General features: G+C 44.3%; 1 pseudogene; it reads left to right on the top strand.

The window, feature by feature from the left end:
* Positions 1–10318: 10318 nt before the first annotated feature.
* LOC123408490 overlaps positions 10319–23591 on the top strand; it is a 49890-nt pseudogene continuing 36617 nt past the window's right edge.

The raw sequence follows: 23591 nt of genomic DNA, 5'->3' as shown, positions 1-23591 counted from the left end.
GGGACGGTGTTTTGTCTATGTATCCACACATGTAAATGAGTCTTCATTCAATACAATTATAGCATGGATAATAAACGATTATCTTGATACAGGAATTATAATAATAACTATATTTATTATTGCCTCTAGGGCATAATTCCAACAGAACCGCCATCAGTCATCAAGTATCCAGGGACTCCAAATCTTGGGAATATGATTTCTTTAAGCATCTTAATAGAGGTGTGGTGATCGACATTTTTAGTGGGGATAGCCTCTACCCACTTGTAACGTAATCCACAGCAACTAAGATGTGAGTGTACCCATTGGAACTCGGGAAGGGTCCCATATAATCAAAGCCCCAAACATCAAATGGTTCAATGACAAGTGAATAGTTCATAGGCATTTCCTGACGCTTACTGATGTTCCCTATTCTTTGGCATTCGTCACAAGACAAGACAAACTTACGGGCATCCTTGAAGAGAGTGGGCCAATAGAAATCTGATTGCAATACCTTATGGGAAGTTCTATCTCAAGCGTGGTGTCCTCCGTAGGCTTCAGAATGACACTTCTGCAAGATCTGCCCCTGTTCATGTTCAGGCACACAACGTCTAATAACACCATCTAGAACGTCTATAACGTCCTTATAAAGGTGAGGATCATCCCAAAAGTAGTGTCTCAAATCAAAGAAGAATTTCTTCTTTTGCTGATAGGTGAAACTAGGTGGTATGTATTTGGCTACAATATAGTTTGCATAATCTGCATACCACGGTGCACTATGTGAAGTGCGGATGACATTTAGTTGCTCATCAGGAAAGCTATCATCAATAGGTAGTGGGTCATCAAGGACATTCTCTAGCCTAGACAAGTTATCTGCTACAGGGTTATCAGCACCCTTTCGGTCAACGACGTGCAAATCAAATTCCTGTAGCAGGAGAACCCATCTGATTAGCCTAGGCTTAGCGTCCTTCTTCTCCATGAGGTACTTAATAGCAGCATGATCAGAGTGAATAGTGACTTTGGAGTCAACTATATAAGATCTGAACTTTTCACATGCAAACACGACTGCTAAAATTTCCTTCTCCGTAGTGGCATAGTTTCTTTGGGCACTGTCTAGAGTTCTACTAGCGTAGTGAATAACATTCAACTTCTTGTCAACTCTCTGTCCTAGAACAACACCAACAGCGTAATCACTAGTGTCACACATGATTTCAAAGGGTAAGTTCCAGTCAGGTGGTTGAACAATAGGTGCGGTTATCAAAGCCTTCTTAAGTATTTCGAAGGCTTCCTCACAATCCTCATCAAAACCAAAAAGAACATCCTGATGCAAGAGGTTGGTAAGAGGCCTAGAAATCTTAGAGAAGTCTTTAATGAACCTTCTATAGAAACCAGCATGACCTAGGAAACTTCGTATACCTCTGATATCTGTGGGGCAATGCATTTTCTCAATTGCATCAACCTTAGCCTTATCAACTTCAATGCCTCTTTCAGAGATTTTGTGTCCTAAGAAGATACCTTCATTAACCATAAAGTGGCACTTCTCCAAATTCAAGATGAGGTTGGTTTCTTTGCATCTCTGTAAGACTCGATCAAGGTTGCTAAGGAAATTATCAAAGGAAGACCCGTAAACGGAGAAGTCATCCATGAAAACCTCGACAATCTTTTCACAAAAGTCAGAGAATATAGCCATCATACATCTTTGGAAGGTGGCAGGAGCATTGCATAAGCCAAAAGGCATGCGTCTGTAGGCAAAGGTACCGAAAGTCCAGGTAAAAGTGGTTTTCTCTTGATTAGATTGTGCAACAAGTATTTGCGAGAAACCTGAATAACCATCTAGAAAGCAGAAGTGTGTGTGTTTTGATAGCCTTTCTAGCATTTGGTCGATGAACGACAAAGGATAATGATCTTTCCTAGTTGCCTTGTTCAGTTTCCGGAAGTCTATCACCATCCTATAGCCAGTAATAATCCTTTGTGGGACTAGTTCATCTTTATCATTAGGAACGACGGTGATACCTCCCTTCTTAGGTACGCAATGTACTGGACTTACCCAATCACCATGAGCAACATGATAAATGATTCCTGCTTCCAGAAGCTTTAATATTTCTTTTCTAACGACCTCTTTCATCTTAGGATTTAATCTCCTTTGATGATCAGCAACTGGTTTAAAGTCGGGATCGATTTTAATCTTGTGCTGACATAGAGTAGGACTAATACCCTTAAAATCATCAAGAGTATATTCAATAGCAACACGATGCTTCCTTAGAGTCCTTAGTAAGTTCTTCTCTTCGTGCTCTGAGAGGAGAGCACTAATAATGACAGGATATATCTCCTTCTCATCAAGATAGGCATACTTAAGAGTATCAGGCAACTGTTTAAGCTCGAACATAGGATCACCCTTTGGTGGGGGAGGATCCCCAAGCAGTTCAACAGGCAGATTATTCTTGAGAATAGGATATTGTTCTAGGACAATTTTATCTATCTCATCTCTCTCCTCCATATGCATATCATTTTCATGCTCAAGAAGATATTGCTCTGAAGGATCCGTAGGAGGTACGTCAATAGAGGCAAGAGCAATAATTTCATCCCTACCAGACGACTCTCTTTCATGGGGTTGCCTTCCAAACTTGGAGAAGTTAAATTCATGAGACACACCCTCGGAACTAACTGTGACAGTCTGCTTAATGCAATCAATGTGAGCATTGACAATGTTGAGAAAGGGTCTACCGAATATGATGGGACAAAAGCTATCTTGTGCAGTACCAAGGACGAGGAAATCAGTAGGATACTTCGTCTTACCACACAGGACGTCTACGTCTCTCACAATTCCCAGAGGGCAAATAGTGTCTCTATTAGCTAGCATGATAGTGACATCAATGGGTTCTAACTCAGCAGGTGCAATCTCATCCTTGGTTTCATCATATAGAGAACGGGGTATTGCACTAACACTAGATCCCATTTCACATAAACCATGGTAACAGTGATCTCCTATCTTAACAGAAACAACGGGCAGGCCAGCTAAAGGTCCGCGTTTGTCTTTCGCGTGAGGTTTAGCAATTCTAGCGGAGTCCTCACAGAATTTGATAACATGCCCATCTATGTCTTCGGCTAAGAGATCTTTGATAATAGAAACACTAGGTTCAACTCTAATCTCTTCAGGGGGTGCAAGTGGACTAATGTAACCCCTACGTATCACAGTTGGAGATTTAGAATAATCCTTTATCCTAGCAGGGTATGGTGGTTTCTCAGTGTAAGCACAAGGAACAACAGGATCACTAAAAGCAATGACTTTCTCTTCAACTAGATTGGTTTTAGCTATGTTGCTTTCTACACGAGGATGATATTTACACCACTTCTCTTTGGGAAGATCAACATGAGCAGCAAAAGATTCACATAGAGAAGCTACTATCTCAGATTCAAGTCCATACTTAGCGCTAAAATCTCTAGAAGTGTTTGTCTCAACAAAAGATTTAACGCAATCAAACTGGAAATTCATACCTGACTCCTTACCTTCCTCCAGCTCCCAATCTTCAGAGTTGCATTTGATTCTTTCCAATAAATTCCACTTGTGACCAATATCCTTCTTCATAAAAGAACCGGTACAAGAAGTGACAAGCATGGTACGATCTTCATGAGAAAGCCGAGCATAAAAGTTTTGAGTGATGATTTCTCTCGAGAGCTCATGATTGGGGCATGCATATAGCATTGACTTAAGCCTCCCCCAAGCTTGAGCTATGCTTTCCCTGTCACGAGGCCAAAAGTTATAAATAAAGTTCCGATCATGATGTACTAAATGCATAGGATAGAACTTTTGATGAAATTCCAATTTCAACCGATTGTAGCCCCATGATCCAGTATCATCACATAGCCTATACCATGTCAACGCCTTATCCTTCAAAGATAAAGGAAGGACTTTCTTATTTACCTCATCCTCGGGCAAACCTGCAAGCTTAAATAAACCACAAACTTCATCTACATAGATGAGATGCAAGTCTGGATGTGAAGATCCATCTCGTGTGAAAGGATTAGCCAACAGTTTCTCAAGCATACCTGAAGGAATTTCATAAAAGATATTTTCAGTAGGTACCTCAGGTTGAGGAACAACTCCTCGTGCTTCCATTCAAGGTGAAGATACCCCAAAAAAACTCCTCAAAGGAACAGTTTCCATAGTGACAAGTGACAATAAATTTCAAGACAGTATATAAATGTTTCCTTACCAATTTCCACTTACCAAAGGCGCTTCACTCCCCGGCAACGGTGGTAGAAAAGAGTCTTGATGACCCACAAGTATAGGGGGTCAATCGTAGTCCTTTCGATAAGTAAGAGTGTCGAACCCAACGAGGAGCAGAAGGCTCTGATAAACGGATTTCAGCAAGGTAATAACTGCAAGCACTGAAAGTAGCGGTAACAAATGATTGTGTAGCGAGGTGAAACGTAGCGAGCAAAAAGTAACAAGTAACAAGTAGTAGCAACGGTGCAGCAAATGGCCCAATCCCTTTTGTAGCAAGGGACAAGCCCGAACAAAGTCTTATAGGAGGAAAAACGCTCCCGAGGACACACGGGAATTTCTGTCATGCTAGTTTCATCATGTTCATATGATTCGCGTTCGTTACTTTGATAGTTTGATATGTGGGTGGACTGGCGCTTGGGTACTGCCCTTACTTCGACAAGCATCCCACTTATAATTAACATCTCTCGCAAGCATCCACAACTACAAAAGAAGAATTAAGACAAAGTCTAACCACAACATTAAACTAGTGGATCCAAATCAGCCCCTCACGAAGCAACACATAGACTGGGGTTTAAGCTTCTGTCACTCCAGCAACCCATCATCTACTTACTACTTCCCAATGCCTTCCTCTAGGCCCAAATATGGTTAAGTGTTATGTAGTCGATGTTCACATAACACCACTAGAGGAAAAGACAACATACAACATATCAAAATACCGAACGAATATTAAATTCACATGACTATTATTAACATGACTTATCCCATGTCCTCAGGAACAAAAGTTACTACTCACAAAACATAATCATAATCATGATCAGAGGTGTAATGAATAGCATCAACGATCTGAACATAAACTCTTCCACCAAGTAATCCAACTAGCATGAACTACAAAGAGTAATCAACACTACTAGCAACCTTACAAGTACCAATCGGAGTTGCGAGACGAAGATTGGTTACAAGAAATGAACTAGGGATTGGAGAGGAGATGGTGCTGATGAAGATGTTGATGAAGATACCTCCCCTCCGACGAGAGGAGTGTTGGTGATGACGATGGCGACGATTTCCCCCTCCGGGAGGGAAGTTTCTCCGATACCATCGTCCTGCCGGAGCTCTAGATTGGATCTGCTCAAGTTCCGCCTCGTGGCGGCGGCGAAACCGCGAAAAAGCTCCCGTCTGATTTTTTCTGGACCAAGACGCTTCATATAGCAAAAGAGGGGGGCTAGTGGGCCGTTAGGGAGCCCACAAGCCCCCACTCCGCCACCCGGGGGGGGGGTGGCGGTGTCAGGGCTTGTGGCGCCCCGGCAGCCCTCCTCTAGTGGTTCTTTCGCCCAATATTTTTTATATAATCCCAAAAAAATCCACGTAACTTTTCAGGGCATTTGGAGATGTGCAGAATAGTGGACTTGGATTTGCTCGTTTTCCAGTCCAGAATTCCAGCTGCCTGAATTCTCCCTCTTCAAATAAACCTTGCAAAATAAGAGAGAAAAGTCATAAATATGGTAACACAAGTAATATAACAGCCCAAAAAGCAATAAATATCAACATGAAAGCATGATGCAAAATGGATGTATCAAGGAAGAATTTATGAAAATGCTTAATGTGAAATCCTTGATTGATTAGCATGATAGAAATATTGTTGGTATGAATTCTCTGAATATCCATGATGCTAATGATATGCAAAGTCACAAGCTTGGGGATGCTATGTTTGATGAAGATTCTATTTTTAGTCCCCCAAGTTTTAATGAGAAAATTTATTATGATGAAATCATGCCTCCTATCTATGATGATTGTTGTGATGCCATTTATGCTATAAACAATAAGGATAACCATGAAACTTGTCATCGTGATTTTAATTTTCACATGGATTATAACAATCAAGTATCTCATGATAGTTATTTTGTCGAGTTTCCTCCCACTACTATGAATGATAAGAATTTTGCTTGTGTGGGTAGTAATAAAAATTATATGCTTGTGCATCATGAAAAGAATGCTTTATGTGATAGTTATCTTGTTGAATTTCTTCATGATCCTACTAAAAATTATCACGAGGGAGGAACATATGCTTGTAGGAATTGCAATAATATCAAGTTTCCTCCATATATGTTCAAAGTTTTGAAGTCATACTTGTTTTGCCTTCCTACGAAAGTTGATTACTGCATGCCTCAGTGGGACATTATTTTCTTGCAAAATCCCTATGCATAGGAAGTGGGTTAGACTTAAATTTTCTTGTCATGTGATTCATGATGCTCTCTTGCATGCCTCAGTTACTAATTTTTATACGAGCATCATTGAAATCATCATGCCTAGCTAAAATGCATTAAAGAAAAGAGCTAGTTGGGGGCTACCTCTTGAGCTCGCGTTTGTTCTCCCTTGAAGAGGAAAGGGTGATGCAGCAAAGTAGATAAGTATTTCCCTTAGTTTGTTGAGAACCAAGGTATCAATCCAGTAGGAGGAACAAGGAAGGCCCCAATCGTAGTACCTACACAAGTAATCAAACTGTTGAACCCAACGCTAAAAAGGGGTTGTCAATCCCTTCAGAGTTATTTGCAAGGATGAGATCTGATAGAGATAGATATAAAAGATTGCGGAAACAAAAGTAAGTAAATTGCATCAAGATATTTTTGGTATTTTTGGTTTATAGATCTGAAAGTATAATATGGAAAATAGACCCGGGGGCCATAGGGTTTCACTAGAGGCTTTTCTCATAAAGGAAAATAATACGGTTCGTGTAAAGTGTCGAGAAATTGATAGAAAAACAAATAATTATGAAGATATCCAAGGCAATGATTATGCATATAGGCATCACGTCCGTGTAAAGTAGACCGGAACGATTCTGCATCTACTACTATTACTCCGCACATCGACTTACTCATGCCTACATCTAGAGCATTAAGTTCATGACGAATAGAGTAACGCATTAAGTAAGATGACATGATGTAGAGGGATAAACTCAAGAAATATGATGAAAACCCCATCTTTTATCCTTGATGGAAACAAAACAATACGTGCCTCGCTACCCCTACTATGTCACTTGGGGAGGACACTGCAAGATGGAACCCAAAACTAAGAACTTCTCCTATTGCAAGAATAACCAATCTAGTTGGCCAAACCAAACCAATAACTCGAAGAGACTTGTTAAGATATGAAATCATGCATATAAGAATTCAGAAGACATTCAAATAACATTCATATATAATCTGAACATAAACTTACAATTCATCGGATCTCGACAAACACACCCCAAAAGAGTATTACATCGGATAGATCTCCATGAAGATCATGACGAACATGGTATTGAAGATCAAAGAGAGAGAAGAAGCCATCTAGCTACTAGCTATGGCCCCATAGGTGTGTGGTGAACTACTGACGCATCATCGGAGGGGCAATTGAGTTGATGTAGATGCCCTCCGTGATTAATTCCCTCTTCGGCATATTATCGGAAAAAGGCTCCCAGATTGGATCTCACGGGAACAGAGGCTCCAAGTGGGGTAAAAATATTTTCGTGGCTATTTTTGGCGATACGAGAATATTTGGGAATTTATAGGCCAAAGAATAGGGTTAGGAGACCTGCAGGGGGCCCACAAGCTAGGGGGCGCGACCACCCCCGAGGGTGCGCCCTGCAGGCTGTGGCCTTCCGGCAGTTGCCCTGCCCCCTACTCCAAGTCTCGTGGGTGTCTTCTGGTCCAAGAAAAATCTTTTCGGAGATTTTGTTCCGTTTGAACTCCGTTTAATATTCCTGTCTGCAATATTCAAAAACGTGGAAAAACAGAAACTAGCACTAGGCTCTAGATTAATAGGTTAGTCCTAAAAATATTATAAAATAGCATATTAATGCATATAAAACATCCAAAACAGATAATATAATAGCATGGAACAATAAAAAATTATAGCATGGAACAATAAAAAATTATATAACTGTTGGGTTCGCAAGAACGTTTCTTACCTACATCACAGCCACAACGTTGATATGCCAATGCTATTTACCCTTCATAAGGACCCTTTTCATCGAATCCAATTCGACTAATGTGGGAGAGACAGATACCCGCTAGCCACCTTATGCAACAAGTGCATGTCAGGCGGTGGAACCACTCTCACGTAAGCGTACGTGTAAAGTCGGTCCGGGCCGCTTCATCCCACAATACCGCCGGAAAAAGATTGGACTATTAACGGCAAGCAATTGACAAAATCATCACCCACAACTTTTGTGTTCTACTCGTGCATAGAATCTACAGCTAGACCTAGATCGGATGCCACTGTTGGGTAACGTAGTAGTAATTCAAAAACAATTCTACGTCATACCAAGATTTATCTAGGATAAACCAGCAACGAGATAGGTTGTAGAGCATCTTCATACCTTTGAAGATCGCAAAGCGGAAGCGTTATTATGAACACGGTTGATGGAGTCGTACTCGTAGCGATTTAGATCGCGAAAGATTCCGATCTATGCGCCGAACAACGGCACCTCCGCGTTCAACACACGTGCAACCCGATGACGTCTCCTTCACCTTGATCCAGCAAGGAGAAATGATAAGTTGAGTGAGAGCTCCAGCAGCACGACGGCGTGGTGACAGTGGAGTTGCGTGGTACTCCGACAGGGCTTCGCCAAGCGCTACGGAGAGGAGGAGGAGGAAGAGCAGGGCTGCGCCGAGGAAGGAAGAAAACTTGTGTGTTTGCAGCCCCAAACCCTTGGGTATATATAGGAGGAAGAGGAGGAGGAGGCCGGCCACCCTAGGATTTCCCCTAGGTGGTGCGGCGGCCAAGGAGGGGGCGGCGGCCAGGGTTGAGGTGGCTTGCCTCCCAAGTTTGGAGGTGGGCCACCATCGCCCTAGGGTTCCCAGCCCTAGGCGCCCATGGGCCTTGGTTCGGCTGATACAGCCCACCTAGGTGGCTGGCTCCCACCTTATTTCGTCCCTTGTGGCCCTCCGTGGCTGGTGGCCCCTCCCGGTGGGCCTCCGACACCCTTTCGGTGGTCCCGGTACAATACCGATATACCCCAAACCTTTCCGATGACCGAAATTCGACTTTCTATATATAAATCTTTACATCCGAAGCTCCTCGTGACGTCCGAGATCTTATCAGGGACTTCGAACAACCTTCGGTAACCACACACTATTCACATTACAACTCTAGCGTCATCGAACCTTAAGTGTGTAGACACCGCAGGTTCAGAAATCATGCAGACATGACTGAGATACCTCTCTAGTCAATAACCAAAAGCGGGATCTGGATATCCATGGTGGCTCCCACATTGTGACAGCCCAAGACCGACGTTCTAGAAGATTCCCCCTTTAGTCCGTGGTTGCCGTGTGTTTATTTTATTTGTGGCATCATCATCACAGCATGCGCATCATCTACATTGCATCCGCATCCCGTTGCCGCCAGTTTTCAAACTTGCACACGTTATTAGTTGCTGGTTCTCTCCGTGTTCGTCCTTGCCCGTTCTGAGCCTGACCACACTTGCACGCGCCCGCAGCATTTTCAAAGTCTTGTTTTTAAAAGTGTGTATAAAACTTTCTCTGATTTGGTTGAAACTTGACGTGCGGTCGTATTTCGTTGTAGTTAGGCCGCCTGTCAAATTTTGTCGCAATCGGAGTCCGTCTGGTACCCGAACGGTCGACCGTAGCGGCACCGTATTCGGTGTATCGTTGGACGTTTTATCGGTGTTTTAATTACGTTGCCGGGTGCCCGTTTTCCCTCTCATCTCCGGCTAACCTACTCTACACGGCACTTAGCCCGTTCCGCGTTCTAGATCGTTGGATTCCGATCACACGGTTGGATCCGGGACGAAAAACTGCTAAACCTAGCCCCCCCAATTGTTATAAATAGACCTCCCATGCATTTTAGACAACAATACCTAATCCCCCTCGAGATCTGTGCCCCTCAAACCCTAGCCGCGCAGCCTCCCACCTCTCTCTCCCCCTCCAGCCGCCGGGCCCGCGAAGCCCATCCGGGGCCCGCCCGAGTCCGGATCTGCCACCGCCGTTTGGAGCCCGAGGATCCCGCAGCTCCTCCCGAGCCCCTCCATGGTAGGCCGTCGGCCTCCTCCCGAGCTCCACTGGAGCCTGGCTTCCCCGCCGAAGCCGCCGTAATCTGCCACCGTCGGCGAGCCGTCGGATGCAGCCGCCCCTCGGTATCCATGCTCGTGCTCGCCTCAAGCCGCCGCAGACCCTGCCTCCTCGATCCATGCGGGATCGGGAGATGCCCGACGAGGCCAGCGCAAGGCATCGCCCTGCATTGACCGGCCTCGCCAGGCTCGCCACCAACCGTGGCCCAGCACGCAAGCCGGCCCACCTGGCGAGTCCTCCTCCCAGGCCAGGCCGCGCCTCACGCCCAGGCCAGCGCTTCCCTCCCTCGGCCCGCGTTGACCGGCCCAGCAGCACTCTCCTCCCCCGCCGACATGGGCCGAGGCCACTCAGGGGAGCAATCCCCCAGCCCCTCTATATTACGCCTAGCCGCGTCTTAGTTAATTTACGGCCTTAGTTTCAGCCCGTAGTATTTTAGGATTTTTCCTATGAATTAGTATTTTCAGCGGAATTGCTAGTTATTAAAATGGCCGTAGTTATTAAACCGTATGTTGGATCGAGGCGAGTCATATATGGAAATCATATAGTTTTCCGCGTAGATTAATAATTTGCAACTTTCATGCATGTTTGAAATGATTTGACTTCACATATGCCTAGTTTTGCGTGCTGTCCCAATAGGGGGTTGTCCCGTATATATTTTCGTGCGTGTCCAGATTGCTCAAACCCCGTAGATAAAATGCTCATGTTTTTAGGGACCCTTTGCCATGTATTTTAGAGTAGTTGTTTGTATTTTTGCATCTATGATTCCGTCGCTAGTTTGTTATACCGTGTTTAGGACATACTCTCGCATATTCGTGTGGCGTTATTTTTGTTTTGCAACCCCACATGTTATATATGTTTTAGGGGTAGAAAAGTCCATAGAATTTAACTATGCATTTAGTTTTAGATTTTGAGGAAGTTAGTGCGTGTGATATTTTGCCATGTTGCCCTTTTGTTTATTTTGTGGGATTTTATCCGTGCATGATATAAAGGACTTGTCAACTAGAGATTTGCCCTTGGATGTGTAGGCTAGCCTCTGGTAATTTTGGTTGTAATAGAAATCCATGTTTAGGTGTGGTTTGCTTGCTCTCAACTTGCTAGAAAATAGTGCTGATTTGGAGATGCTGAAATATTTCTAAGTCTGAAATCTGTTATATTTTGTTGCTGTCGTGTCATGAGTTTATCTGGTGATCTGTAGCTCTTTTGAGGTTGGTCCAATAGAGTTAGTTGTAGACTTTAGGATTCTCTAGCATGCTGTCAATTTTCATTCCATTTGAAGTCCTGTATATTATGGTTTTGCTGCTGTCAATATGCCTTGAGATCGAAAACTGCACTTTTATAAACTGTGTTTTTCACTAAGTCTTAAACTGCTTGTGAGCAACCATTTTGTGACTTCTTTTCCTAGTGATCCATGCTTCCATGCTAGGTGTTATTAGTTGTATGTTGTAGTGCATCTTGCCCTCTGTTACCTCATGCCTTGGTTGAGCATATTGGATTTGTGTAGCTCGTAGTTATGGGGTGTAGAAAATGCTATGTGGCTGATTTTGGCAGATTGTAGTGATTTGTTGTTTAGCTCGTAGTTGTTGAACCCTTGCTCCGTTTTGATCGTGTCCTATATGAAACTTGCTTAGAATCTCGTGCATTTCATAATATCTTGCTGGTTGTGTGTTTTGGATTGCTTGTGGCTGTCGTTGCACACATTTTGCATTCATGCCATCATATCTTGCGGTGTTCGTATCTTTTGAACTGTACCTCCGTTGGAGATGTTCTCTATGTGTAAATTGTTTGTAATGATTCGTAGAATCATGTGAACCTATTTATTTTTTTGTTTAACAAACATTTAAATGTGTTAGTTCAGATCTGGGCATAATTATAAATTAACGTATGAGGTCATCTCGGAGATGCTATATGACATTTCCGACCTCATTTAAAATGCCTAGATAAGTAGATTAATTAGCTTCACTGCTTTCCATGTTTTACCACATTTAATATTGCCGTGTACTTAATCTGGATAGAACTAAATAATTCGTATGTGGAGTTTCATCAATATGCAACTCGTTGCATATTGAACTTCATGTAATGTGTAGTGTTTGATTGTTGTGATTCGCCGTGCCATGTATTTCATATCTTCAGTTGTTCATGCATCATTTGTGTTGTGCATCGTGTGGTGAATCTTGTGTGGTGATTCCTGTTTCCGGTTTGCTTCGTCTTGATAGAGTTCCGCAAGCGTGTCGGATTGTGAGGACCCGTTCGACTTCATCGGTTTGTCAGCTTCACGGAGTCATTCTTCTTCCAAGCGGGATCTCAGGCAAGATGACCATTTCCCCAAATACCATTACTATCATTGCCATGCTAGTTTTACCATTTCTATCGATTATGTCTCGTTGCCTACCACCTATTAAATATCGGCCTCCCAACATTGCCATGAAACCTTCAACCTGTTCACCACCTAGCAAACCATTGTTTGGCTATGTTACTGCTTTCTTAATCATTTGTTAGCGTTTCTAGTTGCAGGTGTAGTTGCTTCCATGTGATAACATGGGTTCCTTGTTATATCACCCTACTAAATGCTATTTAATTAATGCACCTATATACTTGGTAAAAGGCGGAAGGCTCGACCTTTCTAGCCTGGTGTTTTGTTCCACCTTTTTCCCCTTAGTTTCGGCTACCGGTGTTATGTTCCATAATTGAGCGCTCCTAACACGATCGGGGTTGTTATGGGGACCCCCTTAATAATTCGTTCTAGATTAAAGCTGGTCTGGCAAGGCCCAACATTGGTACTACATTTTCCCAACATAATAATTTTGTTAATACTGAAAGCATAGGGCGTCATGAACCCGAGGAGTAATTTTACATAATACAAGGAGGGCCAGTGCTGATGGTGCTGGTCCAAAACAGAGCACTGTGCGGGGCCAACCCAGGGCAACTTGGGTGATTTCTATCAGGACACCGTACACGTCGCTCAACCGTCGTGTCCTGAGAACGAGATACGCGGCTCCTATCAGGATCGTCGACACGCCGGGTAGACTTGCTGGATTAGTTTTACCTTTGACGAGATATCTTGTACATCGGGATTCCGATGATGCTTTGGGTAATCTCAGAGTTGAGGTTTTCCACTAAGGAGTCCGACGAGATTGCGAGTTTCGTGATCGAGGATTCCTATGCGGCTTGTGGTAATTTGTGATGGATTAGTTGGAGCATCCCTACAGGGTTAAATATTTTTGGAAAGTCATGCCCGCGGTTATGTGGCAACATGGAAATGTTGTTTAACACTGGTTCTAGATAACTTGAAGTTAACTTAATTAATATATGCCAACTGAGTGCGTAACCGTGATTGTCTCTTTCGCGAGTTCCTTCTCCGATCGAGGACACGGTGGGGTTATGTTTGATGTAAGTAGGTGTTCAGGATCATTCATTTGATCATCACTAATTCACGTCCGTTATGGGTAGATCACCCCTCTCTTATTCTTGTACTTGTAAGTTAGCCACCAAATAAATGCTTAGCCGCTGCTGCAACCTCACCACTTAACCATATCTCACCTATCAAGCTTTGTTAGTCTTGATACCTTTGGAAATGAGATTGCTGAGTCCCCTGTTGCTCACAGATTACTACAACACCAGTTGGAGGTTCAGGTAAAGGTTACTTGACGCGAGCTCATTGATTGTTCATTTGGAGTTGCTTCTTCTTCTTCTTCATCGATCCAGGATGGGTTCCAGGCCGGCAGCCTGGGATAGCAAGGATGGACGTCGTTTTATTTTCTCATTTGTTTTCGTCCATAGTCGGACCCTGCTCTTCTTCATGATGTTTATATATTGTACTGATGTGACTCTGATTTGGCTTGTGGCGAGTGTAAGCCAATTCCATATATCTCTTCTTTTCAGTACATGTACTTGTAACGATATCCATTCTTGCGAAACGACGAGATGCGCTTCTATCCCTGACGCGGCCCTCGTGCCAAATTAAGGATAGGGTCGCATCTTGGGCGTTACAAGTTGGTTCAGAGCAGTACCGACCTAGGAGCCCCCTTGATTGATCGAACTTGGCCGAGTCGAGTCTAGTTAAAAATTGCTTTGAGTCTAGTTATATGTCGGAGAGTAGGATTCTTTTTTTCTCCTCTTCTATGCTCTGGTGAGGAATCTTGACGTAATAATTTTAATTCTACTCCTCTTGTCACTCAATTTTTTTAGGATCACTCAGATATTCTTGGAATCTATATGATGCCGATGTGACGGAGTTCTGTCTTGGTGCCTCCTATCTGACTTGATTTCTTCCGGGGAGTTGAGCTCCAGGGGATTCTCGAGCACATCGTTATCATTCAGATTTCTTAGTATCTCAGGACGAAGGATGTTCGAAATTGCTTCAATACTAGTAGTGGCAAGAGGAGTCCGGCGTCCCCAGTACTTGTGCAGAGAGTTCCAGATGTACCACCATACTTTGTATCGTTGTGATTACGAGTGTCTGAGATATATATGAGGTTCCGAGATTCTAGTTGTGTGTTGATGGATGTGATACACTGGACGCGTTAAAATAGGAGTTGAGTGATATACTACCCCTTGTATCCGTGGAACAGATTGCATGACCAGAAATTTCGGGAGTTCTTAGGTGGGAATTCAAGTAGTTGCTTATAGGACAATCTTCCAACAAATGCATGATGTTAGGTTGGGGTTCGACATCTAGTGGATTCATTTGTTCATGGTCGACTTACAGCGGTTCTCGTTGGGTCTTAAAGAGCCCTTGTACCTTGCTACGACTCGGCGACGCTTCGTATGTCGTGTGCACTGCCTTGCACAGGATGGCTACTGTAAGGTTCGAGCCCGTGCGATCCTGTCCATGAAAATATCGGACGAAATCTCTCTCATGATTTTGTTCTGGCTTGTTTCATAAGCCTCACCTTTTGTTTTGGTGGAAGATGGTAATTCGAGTTGCTTCGATGTCAAATGGTGCTTCATTTTTTTTCCAAGAGGTGTTCTCATAATTGTATGCGAATGCTGATTCTTTGGCTTAATCAAGTTGTCTTTTCAATTCTTCTCAACCGGAGTTGTTGTATCAATTCTTTTCCAACCAGTGTGCTTCTCTTCAAGTGAATTCAATCCTCTCTAATTTTTGCAAGATCATTCTCTCATTTCTTCCGGAGTTGTCTCATCTGTCCCAAGTGGTCTTTGTTTTCCCCACCCTCCCGCCCTTTTCTTCAGTGATTGGATTTCATCCAAGTGCATTTCATTTCATTGGTGCTTCCGCTATCTTTATTCCGTGTCCTATCCGGTGATTCATTATGAAGATTCTCAGGAGCTTTGTGTTCATCTTTATTCAATCTTGTTATTTTTCCGGTGAATTCAATTCAGTTATCTGTGTTCATCATATCCTTTTTATCCTTTACATTCTTTCCTATTTTGGAGATTCTTATCAAGTCCTTTTGTTGTCATTTCTCTCTATTATATCCGGAGTGTTGAAGGTACCTCAGAAATTTCTTGTTTTCAATTCTTTCAATTATTTCGAGGTGCTCACCTCATCTAGTTTCATTATACTGGTGCAATATCTCTCTTCTAAGCAATCTTTTCAATGGTGGTTTCTTTGAGTAGCCCCATAACCCACAGGTTATTTCCCACGATCTTTTCTGGCTCTTGTAATCTTTATGGAGTTCTCTTATTCTTTTCAACTATGACGTAAGTATGAATTTCATCAGTCATATCCCTTCTTCAAGGTCAATTTGAATTTATTTTCGTCGTTGGATCAACTATACCTTGTTCTTATTCCGGTGTGTCTCAGTCATTCGTGGGGTTGTTTCTCGTCGTCATTTGAGCTTGTTGTTATCATCTTGAATTTGTTTTCAGTCATGAGTAATCCCTTTCTTACTATTCGGTGCATTTCAATGTTGTGTTCATTTTTCGATCCTCCGAAGGCCATCATTTCAGAAGATTCTTCGTTCTCAGCTTTCAGCTTTCATCCTCAATTCTTCTCAATTGTTGCCTCGTCGTTCGTCTCTCAATTATTCTGGTGTCTTGTTTAAGTTTTCTATTAGGTGGCTAATGATCTTTTCGTTCTCACGTATCTCCATTTATTATTGTCATATGCCCATTCAATCCAATTATTACCGATGTCTCCTTCAAGACTTCTTCTAGTTTGTGCAAATATATCTCCTCAATCATTTCTAGAAGAATAAGTGGTACGCTGAATCCGTTGCTTGTCATCAATTAAACTTGATGAAGGATAAGCATAACATAATTCTTATTCTTGTTCATAGTGATCTGAATTATTCTTCCGGGGTGGCTCATGATATCAATTCTTTGTCTCAAGTTGTTCTTCAAGAATCTAGTGGGAGTAGTTCTCAATTTCTTCTTCATTCTTTTCTTGCCAAGAGCTAGTTTATATTCTTTCTAACGGAGGCCTTGTGATGTTGCTCTCTTCAATATATCATTTTGTCTTTTCAAGATCATGTTGTTCTATCAAGATCATATTGTTCCCTTGTTCAATTTAGTTAATTTTTTGTGAATTGTATCAAGATCTGTCCATCTTATCAATTTTTTCCCCTTGTCCTACCGAAGTGCTGCCGAAATGTTCTGTGAATTCTTTCTTGTTTCTCATATCATTCTTCATCTCTTTGCAACCTTCAAGGATCGTTGGTTTCACTCGTTTGTCAAAGAAGCGGCTAAGTTTTATCTTTTGCTCTTTCTCATCCTCTTCCCCTTTCATTCTTGGATCTCGGGTCGGGATACTCTTGTAGTGTAGGAGAGTTGTGACAGCCCGAGACCGATGTTCCAGAAGATTCCCCCTTTAGTCCGTGGTTGCCGTGTGTTCATTTTATTTGTCGCATCATCGTCGCATCATGCGCATCATCTGCATTGCATCGGCATCTCGTTGCCACCAGTTTTCAAACTTGCACACGTTATTAGTTGCCGGTTCTCTCCGTGTTCATCGTTGCCCGTTCTTAGCCTGACCACACTCGCACGCGCCGGCGGCATCGTCAAAGTCTTATTTTTAAAAGTGTGTATAAAACTTTATCTGATTCGGCTGAAACTTGACGTGCGGTCGTATTTAGTTGTAGCTAGGACGTCTGTCAAATTTCGTCGTAATCGGAGTCCGTCTGGTGCCCGAACGGTCGACCGTAGCGGCACCGTATTCGGTCTATCCTCAGACGTTTTATCGGTGTTTTAATTACAGACTTTGTGCTCACGAAATTATTTTTCATTCCTACCCAGAGAGAGATATTGAGCTGATTCTTTTTGCTGCTGATTGATATACAAATTTCCCTAATTTTCATAATTTTTCAGAATGTTTGGAGGTGCAGAAGTATGGTTATTGTTCAGATCATTACAGATTGTTCTGTTTTTGACAGATTCTGTTTTCAATGCATAGTTTGCTTGTTTTAGTGTTTCCATAAATTATATTAAGTGATATAAATTTTGGAAATTATAATATACAGTAGGCATTGTGTGAAAATAATTATGAGTCATGTTTTGATAGTACCCAAGTTATTGATTTGCTCGTTATCATACTAACCCATCTCACGAAGTTCCGTTAAGTTTTGTGTTGTGAAGTTTTCAAGTTTTGGGTAGAGTTTCGATGGACTATGGAACAAGGAGTGGAAATAGCCTAAGCTTGGGGATGCCCAAGGCAACCCAAAGCCATATTCAAGGACACCCAAGAGCCTAAGCTTGGGGATGCCCCAGGAAGGCATCCCCTCTTTCGTCTTCAATCCATCGATAACTTTCTTGGGGATATATTTTTATTCACCACATGATATGTGTTTTGCTTGGAGCATCATTTTATTTTGTTTGAATAAGGCACTTAGGATCTGAAATTCTTAGTCGGGAGAGTCTTCACATAGCCAAATAATTATTCAACTACTCATTGAGCTTCACTTATATCTTTTGGAGTAGTTTGCCTTTTGCTCTAGTACTTCACTTATATCTTTTTGGAGCACGGCGGTGTCATATTTTGTAGAAATAAAAACTCTCGATCTTCACTTATATCTTTTTGAGAGTGCTCTCTCTAAGTAACTTGGTAATTGGCGTGTGGTATGAAATTAGTTCCAAATATGATAGGCATCCAAAGAGGATATAACAAAAACTTCCATATTCAAGTGCATCGATTAGTAAGAAAAGTTTGATTCCTCACAATTAGTTTTGAGATATGGTAATATTAGAGTCATGTTAGTAGGGTGTTGTGAATCTAGAAATACTTGTGTTGAAGTTAGTGATTCCCGTGAATGCACGTATGGTGAACCACTATGTTAGGAAGTCGGAGCATAATTGATTTATTGATTGTCATCCTTTGTGTGGCGGTCGGGATCGCGCGATGGTTAACACCTACCAACCCTCCCCGTAGGAGTATTCGTTTAGCTCTTTGTTTCGATTACTAATAAGAAATTTCGCAATAAGTATATGAGTTCTTCATGACTAATGTGAGTGCATGTTATAGATGCACTTTTACCTTCCACCATTGCTAGTCTCTCTAGTATCGCGCAACTTTCGCCGGTGCACAAACCCACCATATACCTTCCTCAAAACAGCCACCATACCTACCTATTATGGCATTTTCATAGCCATTCCGAGATATATTGCCATGTAACTCCCACCGTTCCGTCTCATGACATGTGTCGTCACTTTCATATTGCCATTGCATGATCGTAAGATAGCTAGCGAGATGTTTCAACGCCATACGCTAAGCTAGATCGTTGCACATCCCGGTACACTACCGAAGGCATTTCATATAGAGTCATCATTGCTCTAAGTATTGAGTTGTGAGTAAATAAAAGTGTGATGATCATCATTACTAGCGCATTGTCCCATGTGAGGAAATAAAAAAAGAGGCCAAAGATGCCCACCAAAAAATAATAATGAAAAGAGGCCAAAGAACCCAAACAAAAGAGAGAGAGAGAAAAAAAAAGAGAGAAGGGACAATGCTACTATCTTTTTCCACACTTGTGCTTCAAAAAGCACCATGTTCTTCATGATAGAGAGTCTCTTGTTTCGACACTTCCATATACTTGTGGGAATTTTCATTATATAACTTGGCTTGTATATTCCAATGACGGGCTTCCTCAAAATTGTCCTAAGTCTTCGTGAGCAAGCAAGTTGGGTGCACACCCACTAGTTCTCCTTTTGAGCTTTCACACACTTATAGCTCTAAGTGCACCCGTTGCATGGTAATCCCTACTCATTCACATTGATATCTATTGATGGGCATCTCCATAACCCGTTGATACGTCGAGTCGATGTGACCATCTCCTCCTTTTTGCCTCACAACCTCCACCACACTCTATTCCACCTATAGTGCTATATCCATGGCTCACGCTCATGTATTGCGTGAGAGTTGAAAAAGTTTGAGAAAGTAAGAGTGCAAAAACCATTACTTGCCCAATACCAGGGTTGTGTATGATTTAAATTCATTGTGTGGGGATGATGGAGAATAGCCAGACTATATGATTTTGTAGGGATAACTTTCTTTGGCCTTGTTATTTCAAAAGTTCATGATTATGTTGCTAGTATGCTTGACGTATTATTGTTTTCATGACAGTAGTAAACTATTGTTTTGAATATTACGGATCTGAACATTCATGCCACAAGAAAGAAGTTACAAAGGACAAATATGTTAGGTAGCATTCCACATCAAAAAATCGGTCTTTATCACTTCCCTACTCGAGGACGAGCAGGAGTTAAGCTTGGGGATGCTTGATACGTCTCCAACGTATCTATAATTTTTGATGGTTCCATGCTATTATCTTGTCAACTTTGGATGTTTTATATGCATGAATACGCTATTTTATATCTGTCGTGGGTATAAGCCTGACAGTAGATGTGTAGGGTACGAAAAGGATGGGCAGAGCCTTAGCTACGGCGAGGTTGTATGAGTTCAGGCCCCTCTGCGGTGGAGGTAATAGCCCTACGTCTCAGTGCTCAGGGAGCTTGTTGTCGAGTAGAATATAGAATACAATGAGTTGCTAACCCTTGCACCAGTGGGGAAGGGTGGCTTATATAGAGTGCGCTGCCGTTCACAACGGTTGGTGCACAGGGGTGGAATTATGGCAAATAAATGCCTACGTTACAGGTAACGTACGGCCTAAATGCTAATAAAAGCGTGGGAAACGTACGACCGTTTCCCTTCTCGGGGGTTACGATGTACAGAGTGGAATCCAGTCGGTCCGTTCGATACGCTCCGAATGTTCGCCTTCGACTGGATGGTCGGATGTCTGTTACCGACTGGATGATGGGAACTCCTTAGTTCAGTCGGAGCTGACTAAGGGCCTTGTCCCTTATGAAGGGTGGTCCTTGGGTAGGACCTATGAGGCAGGCTTATGACCCTATCCTAGGACTATAACCCCATCATTAGTCCCCAAATGGATTGAGGTTGAAATGACGAAGTGATGCTTGAGGTTTGGATCCGACTAGCATGGACGTGACTTTGGCATTGCTTGCCTCGGTCCATTTTATCTTTTTCGATCGACGACCCGAGTGGAAGTACTCGCGAAACAGACTGTCGGAAACCGAGTGCTTCCGCGGCATCTTCTGACGCGACCGGTCAACTGACAGCGGCGGATTTTCCGGGATCCTCAAATTTCGGTTTCCGCGCGCCCAGCGGGGATGTCGCCATCGCGCTCGAGTAGCGCCTGATGCCTCGATTCTCGCGCCTTCAACCTCTCCACTAATATCACCGCGGTGGGTTGGGGGATAAGGTTTCGGGGCCACCTGCCAGCGACCCAGTCGGAACCTTACTTAAATCTCGGCAGCGAGGGTTCTTCGTTACGCTCGCCGAATCTCTTGCCTTCGCTTTCTCCGTCCTTCTCGCCACCTCCAGCGCCTCTACACTCCTTCCTCCTCCTTCCTCCCGTGGGTTCGCAGCTTCCGCCATGACCAAGGGTCAGACCAGCAAGATGGAGGCGAGGAAGAAGAAGGGGAAGGCGGCGGCTCCTGCTCAGCGGCGGCAGCGGCCGCTGCCGGCGGGGTGGATTCAAGGCGACTTCCTCCCCTCCACGGTGACAGAGGGGGATCTGCTGCAGCTGGTGGAGCACGGGATGATCATGCACAAGTCTTGGAGGCTGCCGGCGGAGAACGAGGTCGAGCCGGCGCCCCGGGAGGGGGAGCGCGTCTTGCTGCTCAGCCACGTCCATCGAGGTTTCTCCTTGCCCCCACATCCTTTCTTCAAGGGCGTCATGAATCACTTAGGGGCACAACTTCACCATTTTCCCCCGAACGCCATTGCTCATCTCTCTGCTTTTATAGTTCTGTGCAAGTGTTACATTGGCTGTCCTCCCCATTGGGGGCTGTTCAAGCACATATTTTCTGCTAGATCCCAAACCATCAAACGACTCAGCCAGTCGGATGATAAGACACATTTTCTCCAGCTCTGCGGGGGCTTAGGTTTCCAGAAAAAGAGTCGGAGTAGTTATCCTGCCCTCCAGCTAAGTGAGTCGGTCAGGAACTGGTAGTCGACGTGGTTCTATTTCCAGGATATTGCCTGTCCGAATGCCGCGACAGAGCTGCCTTCCTTTAGCTTAGATCGGCCCGCCCCGCCTAAGCAGCTCGCGCTCACGAAGGCGGATAAGAACGACATCCAGCCTCTGGTTGAGGCACTCGTTGATGTCGTTAGGAGGGGGGTCACCGGCATAGACTTGCTGGAGGTCTTCCTCGGTCGGCGTATCCAACCCCTGCAGGCTCGCGACCACGCCATGTGGCATTATACGGGGCCCGAGGATTCCACTCGGACCATCGTTGTGGGCGTGACTGAGGAGAAGGTGACTTCGTGGGTGCTCCAGATCACAGACCCCTGCGAGAATCCCAAAGGATCTCGGCGAGTGAAGCCTTTCTGCGCGGATAATCCTCCTCCGAATTAGGTGAGCAACATTTGTCGAGTGCGCTTAACTGTCTTATCGTTTGCTTGAATCTCTGTGTGATGTCTAATGTCGCCGACTGAATTTTATGTAGAAGTGGACCAACTGGTTTTCTCCCGTCTCGAACGGGAACCCGGCCGAGGAGGAGGAGGAAGGCAGCCAGGAAGGCAGCATGGAGAGCGCTGAGTATGTCTCCGACCGCGGGGAATCGGAGGAAGAGACTAGCGAGGAAGAGGAGGAAGATGAAGACCAGGACTCGCCGCCTCCGCAATTAGAGCATCGGACCAAGCGCCGACACGAGCCTGCCATTCCCTCGGTCCCTCCGGCATCGTCGAGTGCTCCGCCCACTGCCCCAGTGGTCCCGAGTGCTCGGAGCACGAAGAGGGCCAGGGATGCTGCTGCTGAGCCTGCGGGTCAGTCTTCCAAGGCGGCCAAACCGAGTGGGCCCAAGCCTCGGAAGGCTCTACCGCGGATGAGGGTTGCTGTCCCCGTCACCTCCACGTAAGTGCATCGATCTTTTAATTTCTTCTGATATCCGAGTGGACTTCTGTTTTCTTGGTCGAATGGATTTCCCTCGACAGAGTTGCTACTTCTGCCACCTCTCCGGCGCGCCAGGAGGATGACCCCATGGACACGGACAACGTCGTCTCGTCCCAGCCAGGTGCGTTGTAGTGACTCCGAGAGTTTTGTACTATCGCGTCTCGAATTCTATCGTAGGTCTTGCTTCTTTCTTTTTCTGAGATCTCGCGCCGTTCGGTCTATCAGGGGCGATTTGCATGGACGAGGGTGACCAGGGGAGAGCTGAACAAGCTGCGGAGCCTGTTCTTGAGGCTACTCCGCCTGTTGCTGCTCTCGCCGCAGACGTGCTGCCGACAGAGGCGCTGCCGCAGACTGAACCGGCGCTGGTGGTTGAAGAACCCACTGGAACGGACCTTGGGATGCCTCAGGAACTTCCGACGATGCCAGGCTCGTCGAATGTCGAGTTCAACATCCAGCGTCTCCTGGAGGAGCAGGTGGGAGCGGCCAAGGGAGCCATGGTGCAGGCAGAGCTGATGGTTGGAGAAGCCAAGAGGGCCTACGACTCCGTTGCATCCTTGTACCAGCGGAGCTTGGAGCTGCGGGATGATATCCGAGTAAGTGGGCTAGTAAGTATTTACTTTTCTCTTGTAACCCACTGGGTGTTCTTGGATAGCATCTGTTGTTTGCAATGGGTTCACTCTGAGTGAACCCAGTGGGTGTAGTCCCCGAGACTTCTGTCGAGTGCTTGCACTGGCAATTGTCTTTATACATAGTGTCTTTGCTTTGGTCAGGTCTGACTGCGAATAGTTGTGTCACTCGGGGTGCACTTACTGTAAGAGTCCCCGAGAGTAATTTGTACTCAGGTCGGGTAGTACTGGCCTCGTAGGCGTAGGTGGAACATGCATCTCAATAAGGCGGACCTGCTTGAGTTGCATGCCAGTGGGGTCACTCTTAGTGAACCCACTGGGTGTAGTCCCC

This window comes from Hordeum vulgare, chromosome 7H (assembly GCF_904849725.1).
Source record: "Hordeum vulgare subsp. vulgare chromosome 7H, MorexV3_pseudomolecules_assembly, whole genome shotgun sequence".
Taxonomy (NCBI): Eukaryota; Viridiplantae; Streptophyta; class Magnoliopsida; order Poales; family Poaceae; genus Hordeum; species Hordeum vulgare.
Note: the sequence above shows the minus strand (reverse complement) of the source record. Positions and strands in the feature narration are given on the sequence as shown.